Here is a 23,797-nt window from a genome sequence, read left to right on the forward strand (position 1 = left end):
TTCTGAGTTTGAATTTGACCTCTGCCTTATACTAGATCTGTGAAGTAGGGCAATTAGCTGAACACTCTATGTTTCAGCTTCCTCTTTTGCAAATGGGCTATTAATAGCATTTATCTCTAATAGATGTTCTGAGGTTGAAATGAGATAAAGCATGTAAAGTGCACTTGATCCGAAATGCATATTCTTAAGTGTTAGCTGTTTTTGCTTTCATTAGTATTAATACATAAGTCAATTTATGCCTTTATTTTTATGTTTTTAAGCCTTAAGATTCAACTTCTTATAAACCTCAGAGTTTTTAAGATAGAAAATCAGTTTTTAGTTCTGGGATATATGTAATTTTGCTCCCCAAACCCCACGAACAATACAGTAGATAGAATGTTTTTAAGTTGTAAGTCCCAAAGCTGGGAAAACCAGAGGAGGAAACATAGTGACAAAACCTGTGAGCTAGGAAGCAGACGGATGGAGGGCATATTGAAATCCATGGCAGGAAAGCTAATACCAAACGGACATAGACTACAGAATCTACAAAAGGTCAGTAATCAACAGCACTAAGCACATTTGGAACTTGGGATAAAGGGAGTTGTTGAAATAAAGATGATTGAGTTAAATGTGTCTGAGAACAATTCAATCTCCAGATTACTGCTACTCTCCCAACTTTGGAAAGGTATGAAGTTTTAGATACTGAAGAGGGTTAAACAGAGGATCTGTGCTTGGGGAGTGAGAAGAGATATCAGGCACAGATGAGAGAGTTTGTATCATAACAAAACTACAGCCAAGTTATTTTATATGAATACAGATCTTCTTTGACTTATGATGGGATTAGTTCCCAATGTACCCATCATAAATTGAAAGCATTGTAAGTTGAAAGTGCTATGCGCATAACGTACCAAACCTCACAGCTTAGCTAGCCTACTTTAAACATGCTCAGAAGACTTCCCTTAGCCAACAGTTGGGCAGTCATCTAAAACAAAACCCATTTTATAATAAAGTGTTGAATATCTCATGTAATTTATTGAATACTGCACTGAAAGTGAAAACGGAATGGTTGTATGGATACAGAATGCTTGTAAGTGTATTGGAAAAGATCTAACAATCTTAGAGAAAAAAAAAATTAGCCTACTTGCAAAGGACAACTTGAAATAACTTTGGCTTTCTCAAACAGCAACACTGGAAGGAAGATGTCAAGGAAACAATACCTCCAATTTTCTGAATGGAAATTATTTCCAATCTAAAGTTTTTTTACTCAGCCAAACTATCAACCAAGTATGTGAGAAGAATATAATGTATTTTCAGACATACAAAGTCTCAAATTTTGTTTTTAATACATTCTTTCACAGGAAGCTACTGGAAGAGGCCTCTAAGCAATACAAGCAAAAAAAAAAAATAAATAAATAAAAGAAAGAAAGAAAGAAAGAAAGAAAGAAAGCAGCCACAAGATAAAGAAAACTAGAGATTCACCAAGAGGGAAGTCAAGACAATCTCTAAAATGGTAATAAAATGAGATCCCAGGGTGCCAACTATTTATCAGGCATAATAGGTTAATTCAATAAGACTTACTCAAGGGGCAATGCCATCACCATGTGTTTAACATAATAAAAGTACTGGAAGGCATTCTTTCCCATAACAAGTGAGTAAATTATGAAAGACATGAGGGAAAAAAAATCAGCAACAGAAAGAAGTGAAAGAATTCTAATATGCTAATAAAAAATATCCCAGAATGCCTGTCACGCAACAGGACTCAGAAAGAAAGAAATATAATTATTTTTAGGAGAGATGTTTTGAAGAAAAGAATGGAATCAACAGATCATCTTACGTGATTGACCTTGATGAAAATTGTACAAAGGGTTTATTGGAAGGTGTGGGGGACGTTAGCAACAGATACAAAGAAAACCAAGCAAATAAAAATGAATTGCTTAATTATTAATTTTAGGAGAAAAGTAAAAATGAAAAATGATCACAGAATACAACAGTACTCAGATATGAACAGTTAGGAGCACAGGAATAATAATATAAACCTATTTTAATACAAATTTTGACTGACTATCTTGGAGGATAGAAATGGCAGCAAAGGTGTAGACAATGCAAAACAATCAAATCCTCATTTATGACAACAGGAAGTCAATACATAATATCACAAACTGGTGAATCAAGAGTTGCCTGTTTTGACATTTAGAAATACAGATATATGTAAACACCAGAATAATGGCTTAAAAAGTAGATAATGGTTGCATTAGGGAGAAGCAAGGGGAACAGAAACATATATTTTGTTATGTACCTTCAGCATATTTGAGTCTTTAAAACTCTGTTTTTGTGTTATTTTGGTAAGTTAACAAATAACGCATACAAATAAAACACTAAATTAGTTGTGTCCAAGACACCAAGCATCTCTCCCAGTTTTCTGCAGAATCACAGGCAAACTGAGCAAGGTGCCAAATATACTTTTATCCTTCAGACATCTCCATGTAACTTGTGAAGTGGAAAGATTGTAGACTGTGAATTCAGAGAAACAGGGGTTTGGATCTCAGTTTCTGAATTTCTGATATTTTATCTGTCTCCTAGTGTGATTATATTACTTGTTAGGAATCAAGTGATAGAAAAGTTAACCCCTCAACACATATCTGGAACACAGTAATCATCATTATTTTGAGTTCCCTCCCATCCTCAACAACACAAGGCAGGCAGTAGGTAAGAAGCCACTACAATATTTTATTGTTTGAAATATAACGTTAGCTTCACTGAGTTGAGGATGTCTGAAATAATTGTGTCCTACAATTGCCAGCTACCATCATTTACATTTTATCATTTCTGAAATTGCGCTGGTTTATGATAGTTGACATCTTGGATACCATGAAACATGGTTATTAAAAAAAAAAATCCAAAACATCAGTTTTCATACTGGAACATACCCCTAGCACAGGTACCATAACCCCAGTGCCCAAAAGAGCAAAACTTTTTCAATGTAAAATAGGCCAAATAGTATAAATAAACCCTTAGTTTATGTGCATAATTCCTTTCTACAAAATAATTAGGTGTTTAACCAACAAAATGACAGATCTGGCAAGGGTAGGGAATTGGTACGTGAGAGTTAATATGAGGCCACCCAGATGGGTAAGGCAGTTCATGATGGTTCGAAGTCACTGAAGATATTTATCCAACAAATCACTCACTTAATAATATTGAGCACATGTCCCACTCCAGGTACTGTGGGAGGCACTGGAATACAACTGAGTCAGAGTATTTGCCCCTCAGAACACTACTTGCTACTCACTTGCTTCACATTTTTGTTCTGAGCCTTCCCTTCCTCCTGTTTGTCGCTCTTCCTCTTCTCTCAATTGAGAAAACTGTGGCCTGCTGTGAACAGTCTACTTTCTCTACCTTTTCCTATTAATAAGCTGCTAAAGAGCACCCTAGCAATTACCTCTGTACTTTAATAGAAATAGCTACTCAACTAGACTAAAAATATCCTTTACGTTATAATGCACAATTACCCAAACACAGGAAACACATTCTGTGAAATTATGCACTAACATCTTCAAATAATCCCAAATGCTTAATGTCTACTGAAATATATATATATATACATATATATATATGTATGTATATATATAACTGCTCAATAGTGCTTACATTTCATACATTCATTTGCTCATTCCACAAATATTTAAAAGTCTACAATTGGCCAAATGTTCTAGGTCTTGGGTATAACAAGACAGCATAGGGGAAAGAGAATATTAGTACATAGTGTCAGTGATGATAGGTGATAAACAATATGAAAAAGAAAGAAGGGAACAGGGGGTGCCTGGGTGGCGCAGTCATTAAGCGTCTGCCTTCGGCTCAGGGCATGATCCTGGCGTTCCGGGATCGAGCCCCACATCAGGCTCCTTCACTAGGAGCCTGCTTCTTCCTCTCCCACTCCCCCTGCTTGTGTTCCCTCTCTCGCTGGCTGTCTCTGTCTAATAAATAAATAAATAAATAAATAAATAAATAAATAAATCTTTTAAAAAAAAAAAAGAAAAGAAAAGAAAGAAGGGAACAGAGATAAGGAAAAAGTGAAAGGTTATAATATTAAACATGGTGGTCAGAGAAAGTCTCCTTGAAAGAAATATAAGGAAGATAGCCATGCAGATATCCAGAGCAAAAGAATCTTGGAGGGGGGCATCTAGACAGCTCCCCTGGTGGAGCCTCTCACTGAGCCCCTTGTGGATCCCAGGGTGGAATCTCCAGGTGAAGCCCCTCATGGAGCCCTTCCTCCAGTGCCAGGTTGGGAGCCACGCTCAGCAAAGAGTCTGTTTCTCCCTCTCCATCTGCACCTCCCCCCATTCATGTGTGCACTCTCTCGCTCTCTCAAATAAATAAATAAAATCTTTAAAAAAAGAGAGAAAGAAAGAAAGAAAGAAAGAAAGAAAGAAAGAAAGAAAGAAAGAAAAAGAATCTTAGGGGAAAGGGAAAAACAGGTACAAGAACCTGATAGGGCAGCAATGTTGACATGCTTGAAAACGGGACCCTGCAGCAGAAAGTGGAAGGTGAAATTGGAAAGAGAAGAGGTCAGAGTTAACCAGCAGCCACAGAGGGCAAAGTTATCAAGCATACTAAAGACTCTCAAGGAAGCAGGGAATCATTGAAGGGTTTTGATAACAGGATCATTTAAATGCTAAAAACATCAAATTGCTATTGAGAAAAAATTGCATGGCAACAAACTGTGAGATATTGAATTAACCGAAGTGGTAGATGATAATAACATAGCCAGGGTGGTAGTGGTAGAGCCGTAGCGAAACTGATGAATTCTGCCTTTATTGGGCGGTACAGCCAACATGATTTCCTGATAGATTGAATGCACAATATTAAAGAAAGAAAGGAGGAGTCAAAGATGAGTCCAAGCTTGTTTCCTTGTTTTATCTGAGTGAATCAAAGAACAGTGCTGTCATTTACTGACATAGGGAAGCCTGGAAGAAGAGGATTGGTAGGATGGGAAGACCAGGATTTCTGCTTCGGGCATATTAATTTTGAGATGCCTATTATGTGATCAGGTGGAGGAATCATTAAGCTATTAGATACATGAGTTAGTAGTAAGATCTGAAAACATGAATGTGGGAAGCATGTGAATGTTTTTGAAAAGTCATGGGACTCAATAAGATCACCAAGGAAATGTGTGAAAAGAGAAGAGTTGTGAGGAGGGAGTGTGTGTGTTACTCTGATGTTTAAAGGCCAAGAAAAAGAAGGTATCAGGAAAGGGAACCCAGTGGAGATGCCAGTGAGGGTTGAGGACAATCAAGAGGGTGCTTTCCTAGAAGCCAGGTGAACAAAGGTGTTTTTAAGCAGAAGGCAAGATCAACTGATAAATGCAGCAGACGGATCAATATAGCGAGGTGCAAACAGTGAGCACTGTAGCCTGCAGGTCCCGGCGATCTTGAAAATAGCAACTGCAGTGCAATTTGGATGCAAAAGCCTCATTTCCCTATGTCATCACTCTCGGCAGTGCTTTGATGCTTCCAAAACAGTGATTTTGGCCTCAAGAGGATATTTGGCAATATCTGGAGACAGTTTGGATTGTCACAGCTTGGGCGGGGGCGTTGCTGCTAGCATCTAGTGGCTACAGGCCAGAGGCACCACTGCTAAATGTCCTAAAATGCACTGAAAAAGCTCCTCACAACAAAGAAACATTTGACCAAATATGTCAACAGTGACGACACAGAAAAACCCTTTTCTAAAGGAATCTTCTATCACTACCTGGTCCTTCAGAGACAGAATAACTCTCAGGGTTTACAAATGAGGTATTATCAATGTAAGGATTATGAAACAATAAACCTAATTGACTGTAACCGGTCACCTTAAGGTATTACTCTACTACCTCCTGCCTGTTTTACCATTAAAATGAGGACTATAGACAAGATAATCTTCTCCATAGAAGTAAATGATTCTCTGACTAGAGTCCTGTTACGCTGATGTCTCTCTAAGTCCCTTGTAAATACAGCGCTGGCATGCAGTCCCATACACACCTGTATCCCTGTAGACACAAAGCAAGAGCCTCTCGGGATATGTGTATTTTTTTATTTCAGATTTTGAAATCACTTAGTAAATTGTATTTTTCTCAGAATATTTCCTTCTTCAAAACCAAACTGAATAAATTAATTTCATAAAGCTGTTCATGCACATTAAAAACAATTTGCAAGACAAAGCGAGTAAGACAAATATATTTGTTCTGAAAAGTTAAAAAAATGTAAAACAGCATTTAAGAAACAAAGGACACCTAAAAATTATTAAAATACGCTATGTAACATTTCCAAATAAACATTTAATTCACTTTGAAGACAGGATTAATTTAATTTGAATACTTCTTTTGAATATCTATTTTATAAGAAGGAATATCTGGATATGTCTTTTTTCAATTCACTAAGCATTAAAAATGCATATTGAAAATTAAATCAAAAAGAACTCTAGGCCGTATGACTGTGAGAGCAATGACTGCTTTTGGTCTACAGGATACTGGAAAGCAATTACAATTGCATATCATCCTGTTCTTGCATTAATTCTCTAGTCATTCTTTCTTCTCTACAGCAAATATTTATCATCTAAGATCAAATTTTTTCCTGAGTACTGAGAACACATCAGAAAATAAGTTAGGCATGATCTTTGCCCTCATGCTGAATATATTTACTCACTTTTTTATTATTATTTTTCTCAGCAATCCCTATTTGCTATAGAGAACCATCCTTCTTGTTAAAAACTGTTCAGTTGCACACAATTAAAGATTCCCGTGACATCTTCTCAAGGGGACTGTCAAAGGAAGCATGTTAACGGACGATGATTAATTATTATGTTTTGAAGAAAAAATATAGATTCTTCTATTCAATGGCAATGCACATTAAGGCATAATTTTCAATAGCTAATTTATACACTAACGTTTTCAAGTCAAGTGGAAATGCTAAATGTTTATTAGATGTATTAGTTTTTATTCATGAACACATGGCTGTTACTATTGTGGGACACATATTGGTTTTTTTGAGTGGGGAAGTCAAATAAAACTACATGTGTAAAGATAGCATTATTGTAAATTGCTAACCAAATATTAAATATTATTAAAGTATGAGCTCCTTGATTGTAGTGAACATTCCACATTTAGCTATAGCTGTAGGTATAGATACAGATATGCCAAAAACTTGAGTTCTGCAATCAGAAAGACCTGGATTTGAATTTGAGCTTGGCCATTTTCTTGTTTTGTGACTTAGGGCAGGTTCCTTACCTTCTCTAGGTTTCAGGTGTTTCATTTAAATGGCTGTAATGATAAGGAGGGCACATATTGCATGGGGCCCTGGGTGTTACATGCAAATAATGAATCATGGAACACTACATCAGAAACGAAGGATATACTATATGGTGACTAACATAATAAAAAATTATTTAAAAAAAATAAAAATAAATAAATGGCTGTAATGAGGATTAAATGGGATGATCCGGGCAAAGCGACTCATGGACAATAACAGCTCAATAAACATTAGCTCAATTGTTCTCTTAATTATTACCAATTTTCTCTCTCAAGAGACATCTATGAAGTAGATATTCTATAACCCTTCAAAGTAATGCATGAATGGAATAAAGGCTTTTGTTCTGTTTTCCCAGACCATTTAAGCCCTGAAATCACATCCTTGAATTTGGGAATGAGGAATTTATTAAAAGTTTTTAGAGAGAAGTATTAGAACAGTGATTAGTTTAAATAACAATTTTTAGGCAATGATAATCCTATTGACAAATGATTTTTAAAATATACAGATGAGCACAATTCAAATTTTAGAAGATCTTGGCAGAAAAATTATTGAGGGAATCGTGGCATTTAGGTGACAAAGAAATAGACACAGATTTTCAAAAGAAATTTTATGCACCACCAGGAATGATGGAGAGAGGAGAAGCTGAAATTAAAAAGTGATTGGAGTAAGAGATATTCCGAAGAAGGTGGAATGGGTGGGACACAGAGCAAAAGGCTGATCTGTCTGACAGGAGAAAACTGGCTTTGATGGTACTGAAAAGGACAAACAGAGATAGTAGGAAAAGAGAAGAACACAGATTCTTGGGGTGGCAACAAATGAATATAGCCTTGCATGCATAACAAGAAGTAAATATTTTATATGGCTGAAGATGTCAAGATATTACGTTTGGTCCACAAAGTGAGAGAGTAAGACTGTTCAGGGGCCCATCTGGTTTTGTTAGAATGCAAATATGTCTTAGCGCTCCTAGAGGTGGGATTTTCCCAGGTGTGGTCTTTATGATGGGTAGTTAGTACCATGGCCAATGCTGGTGCACTCATTATGTCAAGAAAAGAAAACGAGAAACAATGAATTCAAGGAATCCAGAGTTATCAACATGGATGTCCAAATTACTAACTAAGGGTGATAAGTATGCCATTCATTTTAAGAGTACCATGCTGAGAGTAAAAAATTCAAAGGAACTTGTGTTATCTTTTCATCGGAAACAGGGGAAGGTAACACTGAGCCCATCGTCTGATAAAGCATGATCTATTAGACTAGGATGCTTACTGTGGTTGTTCTCAAATCATGCTGCATATTAGAATCATCTGGAGACATTAAAAAAAAAAAAAGATTCTCAATGCCCAGGCCACACCCACGGTGAGTTAAATCAGAATCTCTGCGGTGGGTTCTAGGCATTAATTTTTGGTAGAGCTTTCCAGGTGATTACAAGATATTGCCAAGTTTGAGACTCAGTGCTTTCTGCCATATTGAAAAAGTCAGAGGCCGAGGTTTTGTGTAGCCTTCTGACTTTGGACAGGACTAAACAGGCTAGAGAGAGCCTCGGCCAAAAGAGCACAATCCTGCCATGCCTGAGGTTGCCTGGGCTAGCTTTTTGTTTAGAGAGCAATCGCTCTTCCACATTCTTAGTTTTTATGTCATAGAGGGATAAAGAAAAAAATACAGGAGGGAATTAAAGAGCATGAAACCAGTCCTTAAATATCTTTCCTCTGAAGCTGAAAATATTGTCATATTCAACAGTGGTATAGATCCGGTGCTATGCTATGCTAGTAAACCATCCACAGATAATAACTTCAATTAAAATTAGTAGCAGGGTGGCTTTCAACTTTGATAGCAGAGAGGGGCCCTACCAACAATTCTTTTTTTTTTTTTCACAGAAAACACAATAATTGGTTTCTCTCATTTTTACTTAAAATTTAAAATATAATACATAATGGAGTCCAAAGCACAAATCAACAGAGAGGAGCAATGCAATTTAAAGAATGTGAGATAAGCTATTTTGAGATAAGAACCCAAATATTTTACATCACTGTAAAATGTAGAGCTATATATCCGAAAGTATCCATTAGTTATGGGACATCCATAAATAATTTCACAACTTGAAATATCAAGCTAAAGTATGCTATTAATATAAATGTTCCAGGAAACTGCTTGTGGGACATTTGCTAGATAAATAGAAATTTCAGTGTATATAAGTCATATCACCCATAAATAGAGACTACCAAAGTGATAAAGGTTAGTGACATTATAGGAGAATATGGCCAATGCTAATATTTTATATATATAACAATGAATCATGGAGTAACTTCTTCTCAACTTATTGGATATGGAGAGTATAATAATCAGGACTGTTGAATAGAGTCATTAAAGGCTCATTTCCCTGACAGTTCGGTAACAGACATTGGACACGTCTGTGTGATAAAAGCATCACTTGAACACTTTAAAATCATCTAAACTTGGACTAAACTGAAACTCGAACTTCTTTAATAATCACTGTACACTTTGATTCAAATAGAATAGAATTATGAGCAGTTGTTGAAATTTGAGAACAGAATTTCCACTTTGAGAAAATAAATTATGTTTTCAAATGTAGAAACATTCCAACATAACAATTAAACGAAGCATCACATACTTCCAAAATACTACAGTGACCAGAGTTTCAGGGTATCTTGTACCTAAACATATTGACCAGGGTGTGCTTTTCAAAATACACTCCAAGTATATTGAGACAAAAATTCAATCTTCTAGTAAAGACAGGTTTTATTGTTTATCATTTCTCTAGCGTAAACTAAAGTAAACTCATCTATCTGGATATTATAGCAATTATCGAAAGTAAAAAACATTATAATAATATCAAATATTTCCTGATTAACAATAGTGATAGGCACTATGCTAAACTCCTTCTAAAACTACATTCTCAATATATTTGATTTTATTCTCACATCACACCATGAGAGGATATTATAATCCCCATTCTACAGATGATGAAACTGATATTCAGTTAGGTCTGATAATTTCTCTAAGGTTACTAACACACAGTTTGTGACTAGGCTTAGACTCACTCACAGATCATCTATCTGACTTCTAAACCAAGGGTCTGTCCATTACATGAGGCTCTCTTTCTACAATGCACTTAGAAACCCTCTAAAAAATACAAAATAAATGGAGTGTCCATGGGACAGTAACTGGAGCAACTTTTGGCATCAATTTGAGATATTTCCGCTTAGGAAACTGTTAGATTATATAAATTAAAGAGGATTGCTTTATAGCCTCTGCTGTTACATATGTAACTATTTGAGGTCAAATTCAAATTAATTAAAATAAAATAAAAATTTTAAAAATTAAGCTCCTCAGCCACACTCCAGTGCTCAATAAACACACATTGCTAGCTGCTACAGTATTGGAGAAGGCAGATATAAAATATTCTCATTATCGCAGAAAGTTCTGGTGGACCATATTATATACTGTTATCTTAAAAATCTTTAAGTCAAGAAGTATAGTGTGATCTTTGACTTTATGACTCTAAATTTTAGCAACAATTTTCCTAACATATTTAATGTCTGTAATAGAACACAGTTGCTATAGCATTAAATTCAAACAACATAGTATCAAGGCACAAAGCAGTTTTTTTTCAAAGTCATCAACTAACAAATAGAATTTACATGTGTGGGTGTTAGAGAACTTGACAGCAATATGTCTGGGTTTGGGGGAAAAACTAGAACCAGTGTTTTAATCATTGTCAGAACTCTGTCTCTTCATTTCTCATCTTTGCTTTCATTCTCATTTTTTGTCCCAATCCCCTGATGCCAGTGCTATTTTATCTGGTAAGAATCACACATAATGGTATATCAAATTTGAGGTTTCCTTTTATACTTTGAAAACTGTTATTTCAATACAATTTGTTTTCTTTATAATCCCAGGTATTTTACTGTACGCATTTCACCAAAGTGATCATTGTGACCAAAAAAAAAAAAAAAAAAAAGAACCAATGCATCTAGGGATAGACTATATTCTCTCTGGCTTCGACTCCATAATTTCCCCCAAAAAGTTTGAACAGCCCAAATGGGTCAGGTGCCTATCTTGGGATCAGGGTCAGGTCCTATGAACACACAAACGCTCCACCAGAAATCATATATGTGAAATGAATCTGGTGTAGCAACAAGAGAAGTGGGGGTTTTGTTACAACATGAGAGTTAGAGGAAAGAAAAAAAAATAGCTATCTACCATGCTAAAAGAGTATTTGAGCTCTCAGTTTATATGCAGCTCTCATGGAATTAAGCAACTGAGCAAAAGAAACAAATTACCTCAATAGAAGGGAGGAATAAAGAAGTCTGTTCAACATTCATTTTTAGTACTATAATCCTGCCATGACCTCTTCCAAAATCCTCCCTACCTATGATTACATGGGATTCAACAAAAAATTGAAAATTTCTATCATTCCTGTGTCTTTTCAATAAACCAATCTTCTCCATGTTCTAAAACTGCTACAGATTTTGAGGACATCTCTATAGGATACCATTTTTATTGGAGTCAATGATTGAGAAACAAGCCCTGCAGAACAGCAGCTCCGAAATCTGATCGCATGAACCCTAGGTGAAATTACTAGCATCTAGCAAACCAAAGACATAATGTGCTATCTGATCTCTCCTGCTCTCTTTGTGCTTGGTAGTTGTGGTGATGGGAGGAAGAGCAGTGTTCAATTATTCTAATGTTTTGCCTTGAAATTATTTTACCGCACTACCTGTGTTAAATTGTCCATCCAAGTAAGTGGTTATCACCCTCAGAATAGGAAATTATATGGTGTGTCTCGTAATATCATATAATTTATTCCAGGATTTCATCACGTGTCTAGTCCCTTAAAATGCAGAAAATAAAACAAAGCAATATTCCCAAGTGTTCTAATTGAAGTTACAACAAAAGCTTGGAAGAAAACAGAACACATGAGATGCAATAAAAACTGCTGTGTAAAGCAATTCAAAATCTACCCCTTTTCAATTCATAAAAGTCTAAAGCTCCTAGAACATGCTGTTAATTCACTTGAGTTTTACCACTTCCACAGAATAAATTTTAAATCACTGGGCAGGAGGTATTAAATAGGGAATTGTTAACAAGCAAATACAAAAGACTTGAAAAGGTCAAAAAAATTAAATTAAAATGGCAGAGAAAATATGACTGCAATATTTGGAAGATATAGAGCAACCCCGTCTCATAGAAATATTACGTGAACCCCATACACAATTTTAAATTTTCTAGTAGCTGCATATAAAAAGTAAAAAAAAAACAAAACAGGTGAAATGAATTTTAATAATATATTCTACTTAATCCAATACATTTAAAATAGGTAATATCTAATCAATGTAAGAATTGATATATTTTACATTAATGTTAACACTAAGTCTTTAACTGTTACGTATTGACAGCATAATCTCAACTTACTCTGCCACATTTCGGGTTCTCGTTAACCACCACACTGTACAGGGCAGCTAGTGCTCGTTAATGAGAAGTCAGAGTGCAATCATAGTGGCTCTGTCCCCTCACTTTTCCAACTTCAATTTATAAAAACACACAAAGTTAGTAACTCTTTTCCTCTAAATCACATCCTGTTTATATTATACTAACTTAAATATCTGCACTTATAAATACACTCGTGCAACTTTACTTCCTCTGCACCATGAACAGTTGCTTGCCCGGTGGGTGGTATTCATCCCACGGTGCATCAGCCCCCTTTTTGTAGTTCCGGCATGTGAGAAGATATGGAACAGCAACTTCCTAGGGAAAAGCTATGATGTACGGGAGAGGGTTTTTTTTTTTTTCCATTTTAAAGAATGTAAAATATAGGATTTAGTTCAAAGTAAAAACATAAGGAAAATAAGATAACGTAACTCACTGAGGTCTGCATAATTTCTCTAGGCCATTTAAAGGAATGTCTTAGAAATATGCCCTAAGGTATGACCAACTAACCTGATACCATTTTAAGCATTGATAGTACCCAGAGCTTCCCATCCAAAGTATCTAAAGAGCTTAAAACCAAAGCACAGACATAAATGATCCCAATTGTTAATACTCTTCCACGATTCAAGAATGAAAATTATAGGGTAAGATTTAGGGAAGGAGAATATAATTACTTGAACTGGAATTTGGCCAAACACTGGTTTTCTATTCAAAGCACTCATTGAAAATGTTTTGTAGTTTTTTAAACAAACATTACAGGGCTGTATGTTAATTGAGATTCTGAGAGTAAAATGCAGGATCTCCAGCAAAAGAAATTATTCACAAACATTTGTCACTGCATTATTCTGGGAGAGTGGTGGTGGTGCAGAGAATGAAATTTCCAGAACCACGCCTTCAAAATCTGTTTGTACTTTTTTAACATAAATTCTTTTTTTTTTTAAGATTTTATTTATTTATTTGTCAGAGAGGGAGCGAGAGAGAGAGAGCATACAAGCAGGGGGAGCAGCAGGCAGAGGAAGAAGCAGGCTCCCTGCTGAGCAAAGAGCCTGATGCAGGACTTGATCCCACGACCCTGGGAACACGATCTGAGCCTGAGCTGAAGGAAGGTGCTTAACCAACTGCGCCACCCAGGCGCCCCTGTTTGTAATTTTTTTTTTCTTTTCAAATTCTGCTTTAATAACTTATGAAATAAAATATGGACTAAAGAAAGATAGAGATAAAAGGGGGAAAATACAAAATCCCCAAGTTTAGTTAGCTGTTATACCTCTGAGAACAACCCAACTTTGCAAAGAGTGGTAGGTGAGATTTCCTGGGTTTGATAAACATTAAGTACCATATAATATCATGACCTGGGGAGATGGAGAGTTAAAAATATGAAGCAAATAAAGATCTAAAGCAACTTCAGACATTAGTGTTTAAATTGTACCCATGCAAAGGAATAAAATAAAATTTGCAAATAGTATTTAGAAATGTCCCTGAACAATGATACATTCATAAAATTCTAAACTTTTAATAACTCCGTTGATTGATCAGCAGAAAAAAAAAAGGGGGGGGTGCTGTTTCTGGTGTTAATGTTTGGGAAAAGACACATACTATATCCTACTTACTGAACAATTTGCCAGGCACTTTCACACAGTGAAGATTTTTAAGAATCCCATAATAAATGTTTAATAGGTTGAGTTTTTTTAACCTTTTTTTATGCTACTGAAGTTCTGGAAAGAACAATTCTAGAAATGTTTCCCTAGAATAACTATCTTGATTATATACATACAAAAGTTTAGGGTTTTTTTTTTTTTCTGGTATTTCACCAAATCTTGAACATCTACAATTCATTCTGCCTATATTTTTCTGTGTCACACAATTCCAATAACTGAGAAGCTCTCGTGGAAGTAGCAGATTTTATAATAAGCCACATGCGCAAGTCATTGTATGTTTTTTTATTCTTAAGAAACCAAATCCTCTTTTCAATGTTTTACAATGTTTACTTAGAAATAGCAAATGCTTTGGGGTACTGTATAATTAAGTATAAAATCACTATATCCTGACAGCATTTTACATCCTAATCCTAACACAGCGATTCGAGGCTAACATGATTGGTTATAGATAGAGGAGAATATAGAAAAGAAGGGCTATAGGAACACAGAAAATAATTCTAAGATTACCCAGTAGTAGCTTATCATATTTTTTAACACTGCCATAAAATGGGGTTTTTTGGTTTTGCTTTTATAAGTATGGAAATAGGGATACACTATAGTCATTGGCAACAGATCTCGGAGATAGCCCTCCTCACGTCAACACCTCCAAGAATGGGCTTTGCTGTGCTTTTAAACACAATCATTTAAAAATACTTTCCAATACTAAAAATATGTTAAAACAAAATACCAAGCACGTCAACAAATGAGATTGCACATACACATTTGTAAGACATACAGTGGGTGTCATCACCAACTTGTCAGCAACAATCTATCACCCTTCTTGTTTTCATTCTGATGTATAGTGGAGTTTTGTCAGGATGTGTTATTACACACAGGAGATCGCTCTCCTTACCAGGCTACTATTCTATTTGAACCAAGTAAATAACCTCTGAGAGCTTCTAGGATATGAACCAACTCCCAGGTGATTTTCTTTCAGAATGTGATGTGTAATAGTTATTAACAATAGTCAAAGAATATTCTACTTTTTACACAGTTCAATTCAAATAAACTCTTTCCTTGAAAAAGTATAGGAGAAACAAAATGGATAGTAGAATTATATCTATAAATATTATCAACTCTTTGTGCCTGAATTTATTTTCCAAATATTTAATAAAAGTACATATCACTTAAGATGTTTTAAAAAATATAACTGAGGTAAAGGTCATCAAAATATTTTTGTTTATTGTATGTTTATTTTTTCCCTGAAAGGATCTCAGTAAGGATAAAATATCCATTCATGCATATTGGAAGAAAAAGATAGTCAACTAGAAAAATGTTAATTATACATGGTTAAAGAGAGACTTTTAAAAAGTAAATATGTTAGTTAAGCTTGAATATTAAGCATACTTTAAGATGGTATTTGTTAGAAAAAATATGGGAACTAGTATGACTAGAGGTCACATTAGCCATTAATCCTTGGTAAGGACCCTAGATCCTTTATAGACTGAGGCAAGTTACTTAATCCAAAGAGACTGGGTTTCTCATCTGAAGAGTAATGGCTATCTCACATAATTGCTATATTTAAAGGAATATTGTCTGTTAAACATATGTTTAACCATGTGTGAGCCATGATAATTAGTATTATAATAGCATATGCTGGGCAGCTTTTTAAGCACTACCCATGTATTATCTCATTTAACAACTAAACAACAACTCCCCAAGTCTGGGCTTTCCAATAAGGTAGCCACTAGCCTCATGTATTTAATCTTAAATTATTAAAATTAAAAAATTAATTTCTTGATCACACTGGTCATATTTCAAGTCCCCAAGAGCCATATTCCTCTAGTAACTCCCATATCAAACGGCACAGAATATTGAACATTTCCATCAACACAGAGAGGTCGACTGGACAGCACTGCTCTAAAGTATATATTTATTTATTATTACATATCTCCATTTAATAATAGAGAAAAGTAAGTTAGAGAAAGATAAAGAAATATACCCAAACCCACATGCTAGTAAGCAGGGCTAGAGCTAGGATAATACCATGGCATGCTGATTCCATGACATCACGGCAAATGGTCAATAAATGATAACTATATTTACCCTCAAATATTTTTGTAAGGCTAAATGAAATGGTTTTTGCTTTATGATTATTAAAATATAAATACCTGATTTATATTTTTCCGTATTTTGTTATATTTCATAGTAAATGTTAAAATCTTTTTAATTAAATTATATTAAATAATTACATTTTTTTCTTGTTTTTTATTTATTATATTTTTCATTTATTATTTCATTTTATTTTTTAGAGAGAGAGAGAGCTGGGGCAAGGGGCAGATAGAATCATAAGCAGGCTCCACACTCAGCACAGAGCCCCATACAGGGCTTGATCTCAAGACCCTGAGATCCTGACCAGAGCTGAAATCGAGTCAGATTCTTTTTTTTTTTTTTTAAGATTTTATTTATTTATTTGACAGAGAGAGACAGCCAGTGAGAGAGAGAACACAAGCAGGGGGAGTGGGAGATGAAGAAGCAGGCTCACAGCCTAGGAGCCTGATGTGGGGTTCGATCCCAGAAAGCTGGGATCACGCCCTGAGCCGAAGGCAGACACTTAACGACTGCGCCACCCAGGCGCCCCTCAAGAGTCAGATTCTTAACCAACTGAGCCACCCACACACTCAAATTATATTTTTCACTTAAACACTGTTTTTGTACTAGTCAATCTGAATCTTATAATTAAAAACTGGATTTTTTATAAACATAAATTTTAGGTACTCCTCATCATGTTAAATATGAGAAAATGTAATAACATAAACACATGTTAAGCACAGCAAAATATTATAGAACCAAAAATATTGCATGCACACAAGTGGGAGCTATCAAAGATCAAGAAAAATCCAAATGTCAATGGATAGAGATATAATTGAGAAGATGCTTTGCATTGCTTTAGGAAAGGATCTATTTGAGAACAGTCAGGAAAATTGCCATTCATAGAGATTCAAGATTGAGGGGCCTGGAGGAGGGCTAAATTTTCTGTAGTTATTTTTATCCAATAATTGGCATCATTAACAAAAGCAATGAAAGAGTAAAAACAATGAATTCCGAAAACTGATTTATGAAAATTTATAGGGTTTACATGCCATCTTACTGAGAAGGCAACACATTCTAAGAGAAAAGGCAAATTACTTATTTAACACAGACAACCGAAGAAAACAAAATAACTCATAACTCAAATGGGCATTCTGTGGAGAAGGGGAACAATGTTACTGTTATAAAACTTTGTATTTTACTGAACCCAAAATGACTATTTTCTTTAATATTGTAGAGAACTGAAAATATTTGCACTATTTCAATATTCTCCACAAAAATAGAACATTTCAGATGAACTGTCTTTTGAATTAAGAAAGCAATACCTACTAAATTCTAAGAAATTAAAACATAACTGAATGTTCCACAGAATCCAACAGGCACAATTCTTTTCAACTTTACCTCAAGGCTCTACCATTTTTCTTACTTGTTGAAATGTTTGACAGCCTACAACCCTTTCTCTTTGTACTGCACTAAAAGGTAAACTGATCTGTCAATGACGCTGGTACTATGATCCATCTCTCAGGAGCAGGAAAATGTTGATTTTCTTACTAAGCTCTCAAGAGTTCACATGCTCTTACTGCAAGAATGTTTGCATTTTCATAACTCTAGTTATAAAATCACCTGCAAGCCTTTTCAGCAATTAGTTTCCTGGGGACTAGTTAATAGTGTCCTGTCAGATAGCTAATATTTATGACAATGGAAGGTAAATGGTCTGTTGAAATGGAGCCCACCAATCATTAATTTCACTCCTCAGTAGGAGAATAGCAGTTTACATATATCTTTTGAAAACTGTTAAAAATGTATACATGGGATTTTGAAAATGGCAGTGGTTTTAAAATACTCAATTCTTTTTGTACCATGGTTCCATAGTGGAATAAAGTATAAAGCAGGTCTATCCTGAGTATTTCCCAAAGATTTCAATCATAAAAATAGACTTTTTTCATAATGAATTATACTTAAAATGGAGTGTACCATGTCCTACATATGTTTGAAGAAGGAAGAAAAAATTAAATTCCTGTATATTTGCATGAGTTTACAGAATACTCCCAAAGCAAATGCACTCACATGACATCTCATTTTATTTAATTCTTTCTGAGCCAGCCTAAAATCCTTAAGTAACCTTTCACTTATCTTTTCTGGGCAAATTCCATCTTGGTATTCAGTACCCATTTTCTGTATTTTTCCTGATTAAAAACGATACATTTAGATTATAAAGAAATATCATGGATCATCAATAAATCAAGAAATCGGTATACAAAAAGCAATATTCACAGTATTGAACTTGAACTTGTTATAAATGATTTTGAATTGAGTGGGATCCAGGGAGTAGCCACTTTGCCATTATGAAAGCTGACTGAGTTTTGTAGTGAGAATAGGAAGTGATTTTTAGCAATATTCCTCCTTCACCAGCTGCCATGGGCAATTCTTAATTATTATATATGATTCGAAAGCAGGGACTTATTTCTGCAAGTGGGTTGCAATTCAATATAACTACCTTAAGTCAAACTTCATCTATTTGTTAAAATAGTTTTGAAAAATTGTAATAAATCATCAACCTAGAGGGTAAGGTATTTCCCACTATTATGAGGAGGAAAGTAAGAAATAATAGTATATTTTTTGTGTAAGAGTCCAGGATAAGAAATATGAAACCCCATTTTCTATGACAGAGAATCTGTATATTGAGAAGGTACAATAGGATTAAATTGAGTCTAATGAAAAACAAGATCATTTGACTTAATTTGAATAATTCACTGAAGGAAAGGATGTAGACAGGGAACATGTATTCCAGTATCAAGTGATTGAGAATAACAAATTTATTTCATCAATAAACGGTTTTAGTTTTGTGTATATATCCATAAATATAATATCATGGGCATTGGGAGTTCAAGGTACTGCCCATATTGCTCCTTTAACACACCTGTAAATAATGTTAAATAGTAGTATATATAATAGCAATAAAATAGTGCTAAAATTGCTGAAATTCAATTGAAAAGACTAGTCATTTCTCATGTTTATACCCAGGGTCATCATTTGTGAAAGCTACTGTTTCACTATTTTAAATAGAAATAAAGAATATTGTCTAATTGATTTGACCTACATGAAGTGCCAGAATAAATCAACCTGAACTTTACAAACTCTAAGACAGTTTTTGTACATCTAATATCTTTAAGTAAGTCAAAGAGAAAGCTCTAAAAATTCACAGGTGTTTATGGGAATACTGAGTTGAAACTATTGATTCATTCATTCATTCATTCATTCAACAAGTATTTGCTATATATTGCCCATGATATGTTACATACTTTTTCAAGATGAGATCATGATGAGAGCAAACATGTATTGATTAATTTCAATGGAAAGACACTGATCTAAGCACTTTACTTCTATAAACTCATTAAATCTTCACTATGAGTCCCTTAATTATCCCAGTTTTACTGATGAGAAAACTGAGGCACACACAGCTAATAATATTTTGCTAACATCACACAACTAGGAAGTGCTACAGCTTATCTTTGAATTCTGACAACAGAGCTACCAACATAGCTTTATGCTACTCTTCTGTATCAATTTTATGTTTATCATTTTAGAAGAAAACTTGATAAAATAATCAATCATCTGAAACCTGAAAATACCCCAGAAGGAACATCACATTTCAGAATATGGAGTTAACAAGAGCCCCAAAGTGAAGACGAGTCAAATTTCCATTTGCCAAGTTCAAGCTTTGGATTATGCTATTTCCTGTGTTAGAAAATCACAAGAGAGTACAGGAGGTCTGACTGATAGCTGGCAAGAAATCAAGTCATCTCTAAGGGTTCATGATTTCCAAAGAAAGGCAAGTGGGATAGGAGGAAGAGGACAAAAAAGAGAAACTTGCAAGCAATAAGGGACAAAGAAACAGAAATTATCCACTGTAGATTAACTCCAAGCATTTTTTTAACTATATTGGGAACAGATGATTTGACAGACCAAGGCATCCAATTCTCTATGTTTCCCCATTAAAATACTTTCCTATAAAAAAAAAAATCTGACTTATTAAGTAGACAAGTTGGGAAGGGAGAGTTCATCTGTTTGACAAATGACTTATTTTGATTCTTCTTAATACCCAGTTATAAATTTAGAAGTGTGCACAATATGCATAGGTTGATAAAAACTGAAATTATAACATTTTTTAAGACTACATCTATTAAACAACATGAAGTATGCTATTCATCAATAACAGCTTAAGATAATACAGAAGTCTCCAAATAAAAAAGAGGTTGGCTTCCAAAAGAGTTTCTGAAGTACTTGTCTGAAGCTTTTCCAATGGGGAAAAAAATGTATAGAATGTGCTTAGGTCCATCATCAATGGTTTAATCAAGTCTTTATTTGAGCTGATTATCAATGGCTTAATCAGGCCTTTAATTTAGCTGAAATATTAACATTTACAATACAATAGATAATAATATAATGTGATCATTATCCAAATGACAAAAGTTCATATTTTCTATGAAATGTTTTGAGTGCTTGAGAAAACAACATAGATGTAATTAGAGGAAAGTGAAGAGGCAGGGAGACCACCCAAAAGCAGATCCTAAGAATTTAAGAATGCTTTGAAAATTCATGACACTATTTTTAGGTTTTATATACTTCTGCATTCAATCTATGGCATTATTTTTCTTTAATATGAAAGTATATCTTATTAGGTATCTTCATGTGCTCACTTCTTTTTTTAAAATATTTTTTTTAATTTATTTGATAGAGAGAGAGCACAAGCAGTTGGGAGGGGCAGAAGGAGAGGGAGAAATAGACTCCCCACTAAGCAGGGAGCCCGGACACAGGGTTCCATCCCAGGACCCTGGGATCATGACCTGAGCCGAAGGCAGACGCTTAACCGACTGAGCCACCCAGGTGCCCTGAGCTCACTTATTTCTATTCTCACATATATGGTACAAGAAAGGGATAAACTGATTCAAACGGAAAAAAAATTAATGTGAATTAAAAAATTAATAACTTAAAAAGCAACAGAAGAAAATGAGAGAAGAGTAAGGGCACTACAGGGGATCCTGGATAGACCTAAGAAGGTATGGAGCAGCATGAATTTAACTGGACTTAGGCAAGAAAGGAGAAAAGCTAACGGGAAGTACAGCAAAAGTCTGCTGCCTGTGGCAAGTTTCCAGGCAGGACCCTCTGTGCAGGCCAGTCTGGAGTCCCTAAAACAGTGGTCAGTGGAGAAAGGCACTCGGAGACTGATGGTGAGAGTAAAACAGGTGTACAACATGCATGGTGTTTGCAAATGCAATACTCCTTACCCTGAGTTGTAACCAAAGTTTATAATCAGAATTTTCGCATTGGGCAATTATTACAGACTTCATTGATTTAATATCTGTCATTATTCGACCAGGAACTTCAATGAATTTTAGTTTGTCAATTTGCAAGTGATTAGCAAGTATCATTTTTAGGGTAATATTTACCCAATTAAGAGACATCCACTTCCTAAAATGGTACATCTTCAGTAAAAGCAGAAGCTACTCAACCTGATGTTTACGTCAGCTGACAACTAACCATTCATATCTATTGAAAGAGTATCCCTAATATTATTTTTTCCTTTGTTGTAGCTCAAATCACTATATACAAATATAAAGAAACCGTACTTCCCAGATAATTTCAACCTAGTTTCCCCCAGTTTGTTCAAATTAGTTAAATGAGTTAAATTATATTTTGCCCAAGTTATAGCTAGGCACATATTTTTTAATAAATTGGTTGTGATTTAGAATAGAGGTTTTAAAAATAATATATATGACATATGTAGATATAGACACACATATCCCTGTATGCACGTGTGTGTGTGTGTGTGTGTGTGTGTGTGTATTCATGCAAGCATTTCATTTGGGAAAGAAGTCCGGTTGACATTTCATCAAAGGTTTCAGGAAATGTGGCAAGATTTCAGAGCTCCTACTTTCTCAAGAGTAAGTTGTTTAAAAAATTTTTCATATACTGTGCCTGGGTGGCACAGCGGTTAAGCGTCTATCTTCGGCTCAGGGAGTGATCCCGGTGTTATGGGATCGAGCCCCACATCAGGCTCTTCCGCAAGGAGCCTGCTTCTTCCTCTCCCACTCCCCCTGCTTTTGTTCCCTCTCTCGCTGGCTGTCTCTCTCTCTGTCGAATAAATAAATAAAATCTTTAAAAAAAATTTTTTTTCATATACTAAATATGAAAAATCTGACAAAATTGATCACAGGAATGAATCCTTGTCTCTTACTTTTTTTTTTTTTTCATATTCTTTACATTAATTAGGCTGCAAATTTACAGAACCGTATGCAAATCCCATACTTTCTTTTCATCTGTATCATTCATTAGCACCAGGTAACTGCAATCCAGGGCTATAATCCATGGTTATGTTTCATTTGCCTTAGTTATATTTTTGTGACTTCCTGCTTTCACTCATGAGGATGAAAGATGGTGAATGGATGCCCATAAGCACTTTGTTTATCTATGCATAAGTGGCATTCCATTTGATGATTTGAAGTGGCAGTACAAAAACTGAAATATCTCTGTATTTTTACTTTTCATTATTTTCTGCTCTTTCTATTAGAGTGGCTCCAATCACTGTTATTACAACTTCTCAATATATATGTAAATAGCTTGCACAATATTGCCTCACATATTTTTAAGTTCCTTTGCATTTTGTAACTTTTCTTTGTTACTTTAAGCCTGTATTTCCAACTACCTTGTAAATTTCTTGAAAGAAGTGTTTGTAGCCAATGCTCCCAATCTAAAGGATGTTTATTAGATACTGTTACTGAATTTCTTCATATGACCTTCTAAAATTATTCTATTGTGGCAATGACAAAAAGAAACATCTGTCATAATATGAAGAGGGTTCTAACCCCTGCTCCAATTATTTCTCTACTGACTTAAGCTTCCTTTTGTTAACTCAACAGGTATTTCTTGAGTGCCTGCTGAGTAAAGGGCACTGTGCTCCGTGCTGGGGTAACAAACAATAACCATCTCTGATTTCAAAAATCTGAATACAGTGAGCTGATAAAACAGAAAGAAAAAAAATTAGTGATTATAATGTAATGAGATAATTGCAGAAACAGAAGTACTCAGATTCAGGGAACCATATTGGACTGAGTGGTTCAGGAAATACTTCATGCTGCAGCAAAGGCAATATTGCATATTTTGCAATTTTCAACACTTAAGTACATAGATGCACTTCTAATGGCTTTGGAAATAATACAATGGGATTTTACCTGTCAGTTCTTCAGGAAAGAACATAATGAAACAGCCAATCCAAATAAAACATACAATTATATGATACTGATTTTCAAAGTAGTCATAAGATCCTATATGCGTATATGATGTATTTTTATATGATTTGTC

Source organism: Ursus maritimus, unplaced genomic scaffold, assembly GCF_017311325.1.
Source record: "Ursus maritimus isolate PB19 unplaced genomic scaffold, ASM1731132v1 scaffold_11, whole genome shotgun sequence".
NCBI classification, from domain to species: domain Eukaryota; kingdom Metazoa; phylum Chordata; class Mammalia; order Carnivora; family Ursidae; genus Ursus; species Ursus maritimus.